Raw genomic sequence first — 12,469 nt, forward strand, 5'->3', positions numbered from 1 at the left:
TGGCTCGGCGGCTCCCTCCTCGCTGGCTGGCTCGCTCGCTCGCTCTCCGGCGGTCCGAGGGTCGACGCTGCTCTGCCTTCACCGCGGCTGACCCGCCTCCGCCTCCGCCTGTGCCCCTCGGTGGCGAGCGAAGCAAAGGGAGAGGAAAACTCCGCTCATACCAAGCGCGATCCTCCCCGCAGCAGATGCCTCTCGCAGCCGCCTCTTCCGTTTGAAAACTTTTATTGATCTTAGTTGTTGGCCCTTCGCGACGAGGCAGATGAGAGAGAGAGAGGGAGGAGGCGGGGGGGCGGGGGGAGGAAGAGAAGGAATCCTTTTTTCTTGAAAGCCACCAGGAACTCCCGAGATGAAAAGAATGTGTTGTTTTCACTCCCGTCTCTTTTCTCCCCACCGAGTAAATTACACGCGTCTTCAAAGGTCTAAGTGCAATAACCCTTTTGTTGTGGTTTTGTTTTTCTTCTTCCCCTTTAAATGGCTCTTGTTCTCCCTCCCCTTGAATAAAAAAAAATTAAAAATTAAAAAAGAAGAAATGCGATCTCGGTTGATTGAGTTGTTTATTTCCCTCTTTTTTATCCTCTCCTTTGCCTTCCAAACTCTTGCAGAGAGCAAGACGGAACAATATCGCACGAAACCGCAGCGGCAACCCAAACCCACCGCTCCGAGCAGCTCTAACAACACGCTCTGGCGAGGTGACTCCTTTGACCAAATTTAGCAGCAGCAAATCATTAACATTCTGATACATATTCACAACAATCGGAAGACAAGGTGGCTGCAAAGCACCCTGGGAAATGGAGTCCTTGCCGGAGCCATCCCCCCGCCTTTACGCGCGCGATGTCGGGAAAATAAACTACCACTCCCGTCGGCCGGCGCGCAGCCTCTTTAGCCGCCTGTCTCTTTCCCCCGCCGCGACAGCTCCTCCTACGGAGGGCGTCGCCAACGACCAATCAGCGACGGCCACTCATTAATCGCCGTTCTGTATTAATGCCCATCATTTCGCCGCTGACAAATGGGCTCACGGCTCTGAGGTGGGGGGGCGGCTCCGCTCCGTCTCCCCACGTGGGGACCAGACGTGGCTCGGCGCGGCGGCCAACCAGGAGGCCCCTTCTCAAAGGCCACGCCCCCGCCCCTCCCTCCTTCGCGCTGCCCGAGGTGGAGCTTTGAGATTGCTGACGTTCGATTGCGCCGGCGTTCGAACAGGGGAAACATTTGTTCAGCTGTCAATCAAAGTAACGTGGGGTGCTTGCTGCTGCCGCCGCCGCCGCCGCCGCCGCTGCCGGCTCTTGTGCGCGGGGTGGTGGCACAACAAGGGAGGTGCGCGGCTGGAGGAGCGGGGGATCCGCGGAACCTCCCCGCCTCGCCGCCCCCCCCCGCGCCCGGTGCCACTCAGCGCCGCCGGATCGCCCACCCCGGGAGGAATGCGGACTAATTAGGGGCCAATGTCTCCTTAAAGAGACAAGCTCGGCCTTGTGCAACGCGCCGAAACCCCTGTTGAGACGAGAGAGGGGAGCGCACGCTGATCCCACTTCTTTCAGTTCACATCAATTTTACGCGCCACTGGAGCTGGCATAATTTTCATGTGAACGGGACTGAAACGCTGCAGAGAGAGAGAGAGAGAGAGAGAGAGAGAGATGGGGACACAGACGCCCAGGGAAAGGGGGAGGAAGGGGGGCGGGAGAGATTGCGATCTTTTCATTTTCTTCCATTTAGGGATATGTCAGGATTTCCCTCGGTATAAAAAGGCTGGCTGCTAATTGGGCACCAAGACGCCTGGCACGGAGAGGCAGAGACGGCAGAAGGAAATGAAGGCTGTTCAAACGGATAATTTATCCGGAGATGATTTACTCAGCGCCCCTGACCTCTGTCCAGGGCGGCGGCGGCGGCGGCGGGCGAGCAGTAATTTCGGGGCGGGGGGGGGAGGGAGAGAAATAGCTAGGCTGGGCCAAACGGGCCGGGACTCCCCCCCCCGTGCCAGAGAGGCTTTGCGCGAGGTTAATTGGGAAATCATCGCACATTGCATCGCTTTTCCTTCGCCGCCATCACCCCGGACGCGGATGCTCCTTTCGAAATCCGAGGGCGTTGCGACGGAGTCGGGTCGCCCTCCCTTTTTGATAAGCGGGTGAAGTGAGGGTGGTTTGCCTTGACTCCAACAGCAACCAAGCAACGCCCCCCCCCCCCGGAAAAAAAACCACCCTGGTAGTTTTGCTTATATGCACAGAAAACCCAGATGGAACACGACTGCATTGTGCAGGCTACGGTGAAAAGCAAACTGTTTGGAGACTGCGGGGTAAGGGGAATATTGGCAAACGCTGTAGTTTAAGTGCTAGAGCATGGACGAGGCGCCGTGGCTGAGCCGAGTGTACATCTGCAATGGACCCTGAGCTGTACTGCCGGCAAACGCATTGCTCGGAGAGCCTTAGGGTTGCAATTCTATGGGAGTAAGCAGAAGAGCACATAATTCGGCTTCTTAAGGAAGTGCAATGGAGCAGGGAATTAGTGCGGCTTCAAACTTTGCACAGCACATAGGATTGCTGCATGCATACAGCTGTTAACACCAGGGCTTCCCACAACACATGTACATGCCAAGTGATTCCTAAATGCATGTAGTGTTTATGACGATGCAATTACTCCCATGTGTATTACGCACAATGTCTCCGTTTTAAGTAATGGCGCATACAGTACCAGCAAATTCAGGTCGCGCAGTTAAAGCAGATTTGGCACTTTTGTGCCACAGTCATATTTGGCCTTTCTTCTGTCATTACAACTACTTTACAAGCCGTCCCCCTACCAGACCCAGATCTGCCTGACTTTGACAAGGTGGTGGCCTCATGTACCGTCAGACCATGCCCTCTGACCCAAGGAAGACTTCCAGGCATGGGTGTAGCCAAGGAGGGCAGGGAGGGGCCGCTGCCCCCCCCCGATAATAAATAAAAATACATAGTTAACTGACAGCGGTGCCATCTAACCCTCAGGATTGTGGGTGCCCGCTGCTGAAACACATGTGCAACATCTGTGTTGTGGCAGTTGGCGGCAGTGGCGCCTCCTCTTCCTCTCCACAGCCAGTGAGGCACCCTTTTCCATGGGGAGGGGCTGAGACGCAGAGGCAGAGAAACTCTGTCTTCACATCTGAATCCCCCCCCCCCCCCCGTGCCTCGTTGGCTGGCTGCAGAGGGCTGTGCTTAACTCCTCTCTAAGGCAGTGCCACTACCACCTGCCAGCTTTTCGCATTGACTTTGTGGGTGCCCAGCTCCCACAATTATATTATTAGGGGTGTCCATGGCCCCCTGGGGTTGGCTACTATGCTAACTGAGGTTCTGTCCGCCCCCTAACAAAAGGCGTGCCCCCACTAACAGAAATCCTGGCTACGCCCATGCTTCCAGGAGACCTGTTTCTTGAGCATCCATTCTGATTTGTGCATTAAAAGTGCACTGGAAAGTGTAGGATAATAATTGATACCATGATGTGTTACCTCACTTCAAACAAATCAGAACGAATCCTTTAAAAAAATTCTGATATTGTCTAATCCCCCTTCAAGCAAAGAAATCTGGACAAATGCTTTAAAAAATGGGTTTTCTGGGTTCCTCCATTGGATCCTGGAAGGACATGAGGCAAGTGCCACCTTCCTGAAAGGCAGCAGATTTAGATCTGGTCAATGCCTGGATGGGTAACTACCTGGGTTCCAGTTTTATGCCATTTTGTTTACCAATTTGGAAGAGGCAGATATAAATGTAAGAAAATAAATAGCATAGGTGTCCCGGTTTTTGCTAGGGTTTGCTCCTACTAAGAACCCTACTAAGCGCTAAGATCCATGAACTAGATGAGAGGTGGTGACCCCTTAAGGGGATCTGGCCAACAAAGCAATGTTACCTTCTAAATTTTAATATGTCTGACCAGGCCTTTTTTCCCAGTCAGAACTCAGTTCCAGCACCTCTCAGGTGGGCGCCATCGTCATAAGAGAACAAGGGAGGTGCTCATGGTGAGTTCCAGCATTCTTTTTCTAGAAAAATAGCACTGTGTATGACCCCCTCCTCTTTTTTGCTACTAAGTAAAATAAAGTTATTTTCAAAAGCAAGAGAGTACGCATCTTTCCTTGAGTTTTGTATGAAATGCACCATCCATACTCCAGTGCGTATACTTTCAAAGCTTTGCAAGCTTTAGCTCTTGGACAGTAATTGAGCTGCGTTAAGATCCCGAAATTCTCTGGTGGGATATGCCGTGTCAGTTCCCAGACCACCAGAAAGTGGTTCTCTCTCTCGTGGTGTTTGCTCAAAATCTCGTTCTGAGGAGGATTAGTTTCCCATGCAGTGTAAAACAAGTGTGCCTCCTTTCATCTGGCGGAGGTAGGATGCTATTCAGTCGCCAACACTCCTTGTCCAGAATACCCTAAGCTCACAGGACTGATTTAAAACTAGATTACTGTTCCTGATTCCTCCATGGAGGGCGATAACGTGGGAGGAAGAGTAGGGGGCCAGAACACCACAGTAAAATATATTGCAGACAATGCGCACCCCAGGCCACCAAGCGAATGCTACTGCTGAAGTATACATCTTGATTTGGGCCTCAAAAATCAATACAATCATAACCAAAAAAAAGAAAGCATCTCTAGCCCACTGTAGGTACACTTCTTGTCCGTATCCATGTGCAGGCACACAACAGAATGTGAACAAAGAGAACATTGTAAGGCTGCACAGCTCATGTGGAGCAGATACAAGCGGGCACCAGCACCACACACCACGAGTAAAAAGCAGGAATGGTGTTAGTACTGCACAGGGAGCATGTGCACAATTAAATAGCACTGGTGATATTTTTTTCTTGCCAAGCCAACACTCCTGAGTAGCTATTTCAGCTTTTTAAGAGTACTAGTAAGCACTTGTGAATTATAGGAGGTGGCAGAAAAGATATTACCAGTAGAATAATACCCATGATGATTAAGACTGCAGTTGTAACCCCCACTTACCTGGGAGTAATCCCATTGAATTCAATAGGAGTTACTTCTGAATAAACATAGTTAGAATTGTGCTCTAAGATAAGACACCAGTGGTCTTCTTTTGCCACTATTGGTGTGTGAGCATTTATATCGGGGAACTGCTCTTGTGCAGGGGTCAGCAAAATTTTTTAGCAGGGGGCCAGTCCACTGTTCCTCAGACCTTGTGGGGGGCTGGACTATATTTTTTTTTGGGGGGGGAGAATGAATTTCTAAGCCCCACAATTAACCCAGAGATGCATTTTAAATAAAAGGACACATTCTACTCATGTAAAAACACGCTGATTCCCGGACCATCCATGGGCCGGACTTGGAAGGTGATTGGGCTGGATCCAGCCCCCGGGCCTTAGTTTGCCTACCCATGCTCTTGTGCATACTAGTCATTATTGTCACCATTGTGGTTTATTTCTCAATAGTATCCCCAAGTGGTAAGCACACCCCATTGCACACGGCTAAGCACACAGCTACCCTCGTACAACTCCCATTCCTTTCCATGTGTCTATCCCATAATTTTCTTTTGGATTGTGCCCAGGATCTGGAACAGCCTTTGCGAGTTTCTCCCTTTCATGATCAATCCGGAGCTTTCTGTTGTATACACACTTGCATTGCTCTGTTCTAGGGACGGTGTTACATAAGTAATGGCAATTTGAAACTGAATTTCAAATTGACACACAAAATTCTACAGAGCTTAAATACAAGTTCATCCGGGAATCTTCCCCCTCATTGTAGCAAGATAAAATTAGACTTCTGATTCTTCAATACTGAAATGATGCCTCATGAACAAACCTCTCCTCTGCCAAAGACGCCTTCTCAGCCAGGCATCATATACTTTTAATGTAAGTCATTAACCTGAGAAATCTTTCTAAGCCATGAAACTGAGTTTATCAAGCAAGTACAAAGAAAGCAATCCCACACCACTGAAAGCCTCCTGCATTATTATTTACCGACTGATCCTAATTACGGTGTCCCACAACTGGGCCTTGGCAAGTCGAGACATACAAAGTAAGCAGTTACTTCATGCAGTACAATAATTGAGGGTGTGTTCTTGAGTCTTCTGTATGAGTAATTAGTAGTTTTGGCAGCGGTAATACTCCCACAGTAAAGGCCTCTTCCCATTAATGCAAACATTAAAAACCTCCAAATGATGCCTTTGAGGAGGCAACTCCCTTCATCACCTAAATATCAGAGTAGTGTTCCCCTCCAGGTATTTCATTAGACATTCTAGAGCCAGTGGGAAGAGTATTCCACCCTTTTGCACTGGAAAACAGGGCAAATCCTTCCCCATATCAGGTACCCTCGTTTTCCTTATTTGTCGAAAATCCATTGGCCAGCATTGGGGGGGGAGGAAGGGTGTTCATCTTGTGCAGAAGACTGTTCCCTATGGATTTGAAATGTAATAGAAATCAGCCTCCATAGGTCCATACTAATTCACATTTAACTATCTGAGAACTAAACAACCTCATTTAGAGGTGAAAATTCATCTGTATTAATAGTGCAGCTAGAAAACAGAGCAGCAGGAGACCTTGGAAACAAGGCAGTTGAGAAGAACCTGGTGGGAGGATAGAACTCTGAGCACCACCTTGCGGTGAGGGCGCCAGCCAGTATTGAACATACACTGCAAGACCAGCATGTTCATTCAGCTACCATTTCATTTTCACCTTCATGGCATCCACTGTGAAAGAAAAAGTGGGAAATAATTTTGGGATTCAGAGTGTGCATTTCTGTCACTCCAGATGCTGTTGGACTCCAACTCCCATCATCCCTAGGCAACCTGGCCAATGGTTAAGGATATTGAGAGCTGCATTCCCTTTGCCACATCAATTAAGCAAATCTATCTGACCTTTGCAGAATTGGTTTCACCCATATTGTTCTCACCCTGTTGCTTTCTTCTGAAAGATATTATCCAGGAGGTAGGAACAGTCAGAGGAAAGAAGGGAGTGAGTCACAAGTTCAAAAAAGAATTGAATTACCATTAAGGACCATTTAGCCTTACCAACTAAGATGGAATGGCAGTGTATTAAATATTCTATATAACAGTATTGTAATAGTTATTTGACCTACCCAGATTCTTCAGAAGTGCTCACCCCAACTTAGCAATATAGATCTACATGAGGAAATGAGACTCTATATGCACAGTCAATGTAGAAACACAGCAGGATGTTCTCTAAAACTGGTAACGACTCAAATGAAGTAAGTTTCTATTGTTTTTGCCCCAAACTTGTTGGCCACATGACCCGGAAGCTGTACGCCGGCTCCCTCGGCCAATAAAGCGAGATGAGCGCCGCAACCCCAGTCGGTCACGACTGGACCTAATGGTCAGGGGTCCCTTTACCTTTACCTTATGCCCCAAACTGACTCTGTGTAAGGACTGCATTAGTACCACATAAAACCAAGCATCAGAATCAGTTCTAAAACGGGGGTTTTTAAACAAAAGAATGCTTCCCCCCACCCCACCCATTTTTTGCTTTGGCTCTCTAATTCTGAAGCAAGAAGGGGAGAAAACATAAACACACAGAGACACCAAACTAGGACAAATGTTCTTTGTAAAAAAGAAAGATATGGAACTTACTTTGAAAGTATAGATAAGATTTCAAACTTCTTTTGCTCACGCCGCTTGCTGCAGATTTCCTGGTTTCTCTTAACAGTGTAAAGACACCATTTCTCTTTTAATCTTCAATTCCATATTGAAGTTGACTTACATGTTATTATGGGTCTGCCAACTCAGCAAGAAGTTCAAGACACTAGTTAGGAAAATGTTTGTGTATTTTTAAAAAAGTTTTGCTCCTGTTGATAGCTGCATTAGGCGAGAGGGGTTTTTTTGTCCTTATTGCTTCCTTTGGTGAGAATATCATATATAAGTAATATATATATATATATATATATATATATATATATATATATATATGTATCTTTGTTATGGAAAAGTTATTCATGAAAGGAGTTTAGCTATGAAGGACTGATTTGAAAAGTGGTTGCTGCACTCTTATTTACTGCTGTGTGCAAAAGGTGGTGTGAATTCCAATCCATCCACATTTTTTCATATTCTAATGAACAATTTAATGCTTTCTCTATAAATATATTTTTCATATCCCCAAAAATAATTCCCCTGGTTGAAAGTGAAGCATGAAACTGAAGCATGTGCACATATGGGGTGGATGCATGGAGTTTTCAGAGTCCCTTTAGAAGGACTCTCATGTTACAAGTGAGTGCCTGTTCCCAAATAGGTTTCTTCGCTGGGACTTTTTCTTCTCCTTTGTTTTTCTTTTCACTTGTTTTATGCTGATATGCTGCAAGTCCCTTTGGGCAGGAGTCAGCATTGTGTACCTGGCTGGTGCTTATCTAGTTTTGAATGTGTTGATTTTGGATGACACCATTTGGTTATTTGTGAACGCAGGTCTTACATCACTATTTATATGGGTATACATTGGGGCGTAGGAAATCCAATGAAGCAAATGGATAGGGAGACATGATTGAATCTGAATTATATTTGACTCTTAATCCATTTATATACGAAAAGTATCTCTGGACCTTGCAGATGTTAGTTTATTAAGGTGAGAAGAGACTAAACAGTGATTGCTCAGATCCCACCCCATCAACAGGTGGTTTATCAGGAGTGAACTCACTACTGTATTTCCCACTGCTAAAACTGTAGTCCATTTGCTTAGAAATGGTGATTGTTGCCGAAGCAAGAAACACAGTGATTTATTTGTTTGTTTATTTGTTTGTTTTAGGACAGGAAAATCAGTAGTACTTGCTTTGAGCACCTACAGGATGGTGCCAATGACATAGGCTGGCTATGTGGCCAAGTTTAAAAAGGCCTCTCTTTAAAAGACTATCAAATTACAGTCCTCTGTTTGAAGGCATCCTTTCTTTGAAGGGCTGTCTGGTCCAAATCCAGTTAAAAGAACCAGAATAAGGGAGACCAGAGCCTTGAAGTTGCCCATCAACAGTTAGCAATAGTTAGTTACTCAGCCACAGTCTTTTCCACTAAGGTGAGATTCATTGCATATTTCTGTTTAGATTGTAGTAAACATTTCTAAATTTGCATCTATACATATACATTAGTGCACGCAAAATTTGTGCAAATTCATGTCAATTGTTTTGTTGATGGAATTCCTCTTTTTTGACAATGTGTAACTGACATCCTATACTACAGTGACATCAGATAAGGCATAAACACAACTAACGTTCTGGCCTGTTTCATCTGGCCCTTGCAATCTTTGTCTCTCTTCACTTGGGATGTTTTGTACTCCTTCTTCCAGGAGTCTCTTCAAACAGGGAAGCAGGATAATCCTCATGTATCCACTGAAGGAAGGCCAGTCCCACTCCCTCTCATTACTTGGAAATGGCTAGTGCAAATCAAATGTATTAAGAAAAGGGCAGTCTTAAAAGGCCATCACTGGCTTTAATAGCAGCACAACAGGCTTCCCGCAGATGCATAGACAGATGCACACACATAAATACACACACAGTTGTGGGATTGCCAGGGAGTTGCATGTGTTTGTGTTATTTTAAAATAAAAGCATTGGGGAAGTTTATTGGGCTGGATGACAGATTACTAAAAACAAACTGAGAAGGTTTCCTAGCCCTTCTTTCCAAGAAACAGAACAGTTCCCATCATATCAGCATCCCTATCGGGGGTGGAGGGGGGGAACTAAGCGCATCAATAAAACAGTATCCTCACAACCACTCACTTCCTGCAATCAAAACCGCACTAGCGTGTGGCTTTCCCAAATAAAAATTACTGGACTGAAGCCAAGGAAGCAATTGATGAGTGTGTGTGTTTGTTTCAAGGCTTATGACACATCCATCAAATGTGTCACTCTTTTATAGTGTTTTATCTTTGTCAGGACCTTCCTTTACATTTAAGTGTGTGCATTTTTGAAAACGAAAAAAAAAAAGTGCCCTTCTGTTCATTCATAATGATTCTCTGCTTGGGGTTGCCCTTTCATCGCATTCCTGTCTATTTTTCTTTTCTAATCGCTTGGGTCATTTGCTGGAAGCTTCTGCTGCCTCTAAACAAAGTATCTCTCCTGCTGTATCAGCTTGCCTTCTCCTTGGACGATGGTGTGCTGATGATGCCTTTGCCGTTTCACTGACTTCAGCACTGGCATATTGTAGCCAGAGCAGCGCTAAGCAGACGGTAACAAACAGAGTCACTGGGCCTTTCTCGGGGCTGCATCTTATTAACTAATCTGTGGGAAATGCTCTTTAGGCTGTTGAAGTACATGAGCTATTGCAACAATAAATTAAAGTGAACTGGAGGCAGCTCTGTGGCTCCTAACACAATAACCCATTACAAGTAGCCATTGCGGGGGGGGGGGGGGATATTCTGTAACTGAACAGAGGCATCTTGCTTTCAGATGGCATTTAGACTTTTGCTATAGTTCATCTCTCTTACTTATCTTTGGCATCAGCCTAACAGCCTTAAACTCTAGATGCAAGGAATAATGTGTTTCCCTGATACTATCTAACAGAACAAGTAGTGAAAAATAACAGGGAGCATTCTCTGGCATTGTCAAATTTCTACATCTTCCCCCTCAGGAGGATAATAATTGACCTATCAGAGTAAGAAGAGTTTCCAGTAAATGTTAGAAATCACAAATATCAGGTTGCCGAAAACATTGTAGATTTACATTGCAGGCTCATATGCTAATAATATAAAATCAAATGTCTTCTTTACAGTGAATTAACTCCTAAGAGGAACTTTAAGATTTCCATATAACACAATTGTCTCACTTTATGGCTTGATTATACATTTTAACTTATAAAATCTGCCCAATATGTGAAGGCACCCTGCAGGGCTATGAAAACACATGAGGGGAAAAATGGAATATCTGATCTGGTTCTCTGTTCTTCATTTATCCCATGAAAACAATGAACTCCTATCACAAAGCAATAGGAGCCTTTATGAATATATCAAGCCTTTATGAATATATCAGCCGCACAATGTTGACATCTCGGTCCAGCAATGGCATAGTTGGTAAGAAGGGGGCTATTCCCTCTGCAAGGACCTAGGGAAGCTCATATCCATGAGGAAGGGTGGCTCTCAAGTTATTTGGCAAGGCAGCTCTCAACCAATCTGTCTGCTGGAGAGGCTTGTGATGCTGCCTCTTCCTGCCTTAGCTCATCAGGATCACACAGACTTGAGATACCACAGTGGGTAATAATCACAATAAAATATTATGATTTCGGATTGTCAAAGCAATATTTTCTGATTAGCTCTAAGTACCAGTGCTGATATTTTATGTCATTTCCATATACCCTGATTAGTTTTTAAAGCAATGTTTATGTCAGTTTAGCTTTTCAGAAAGTGTGCATACCACAGGGACATGGAATATCGAATGTAACTTAGCCATTTGGGATACCCATTTTTTATTACAATTGCTTCTTTAAAAGAGGGGTGTAATTTTTAAAATAGACATTCCTACCCAATAGGAAGATCATGCAAGTGTTTTTATTTATCAGAGCATTTTGTGCTTACTTTAAAACACATTTTATAGTCCTTAGAGAAATTCATAATGCGCTCAGTGAAAACATTTGCAAATGATGTAATCAAGAGATCGGTGGGTCGAAAGGAATAGTTTAAGCTTTCCTTCTAATGCGATTTATGATGCTGTACATTAATAATCACCACAACACTATAGAAAGAGGGACCCAGAGATAGTGACAAGGTAATAAAGGCCATTACTTTATTTGGCAGAATAATGTGCAGAAGAGATAACTGTGTAAGAAACTTTGCCGTTCTTGGAAAGGGTTATCAGAATAACCTGGCTGGACATTCCCTCAATGAATGGAATAAGAGCTCCTCTGACACATTACACAAATTAGGTGATAAAATTCTAGACTGTACCATTTTAGATTGCAATTGGTGGAAGTGGGGGGGTCATAGTTTTGAGTGTTTTCCTAAGGAAAAAAATTCCTAAAACATCAAGGAGAAGTTTTGTTAAGGTACTTGTAGGGTACTGGGGGAGCATTCAAAAAACTATGACCTGAAATGGTATAGCCCAGAATGCAGCTACTTTGCATTGCATCTCGTCCTGCGTAAAGGATGAGGTGCAATGCAAAGTAGCTGAATTCTGGACTATACCAGAATGTAAAGGTACCCTTTTGCATTACCTTCCAAGCTTGTGACTGACAACCAGGGGCACACGTTAAACATTCCTTGAAGTTATCTCTGAAGAAGCCAACTAAGCACAATCCTAGATTAGCCATATTAACCTGCCTGCGCCATAGGTAAACAAACTGGAAAATAAATAACAGTTTTAGCATTGCTATAGCATAATATGCAATTCTGCTAACAGTTCACATTGGCAAGAAAAGACTGTGTTAGAAAGACCTTCTTTTTCTTCGCCAGCTCTACATTATAGGTGGCAATGGGTTTTGTCAGACAGGTCAGGCTGAAAAGTGGAAAAATTCAAATTTTAAGAAAGGGGAATTAAGACTTTTTAAAAGGATTGCATGAGTACAGAGATCTGAAAGATTTGC

This window comes from Podarcis pityusensis (assembly GCF_964106645.2).
Source record: "Podarcis pityusensis genome assembly, chromosome: 11".
NCBI lineage: Eukaryota > Metazoa > Chordata > Lepidosauria > Squamata > Lacertidae > Podarcis > Podarcis pityusensis.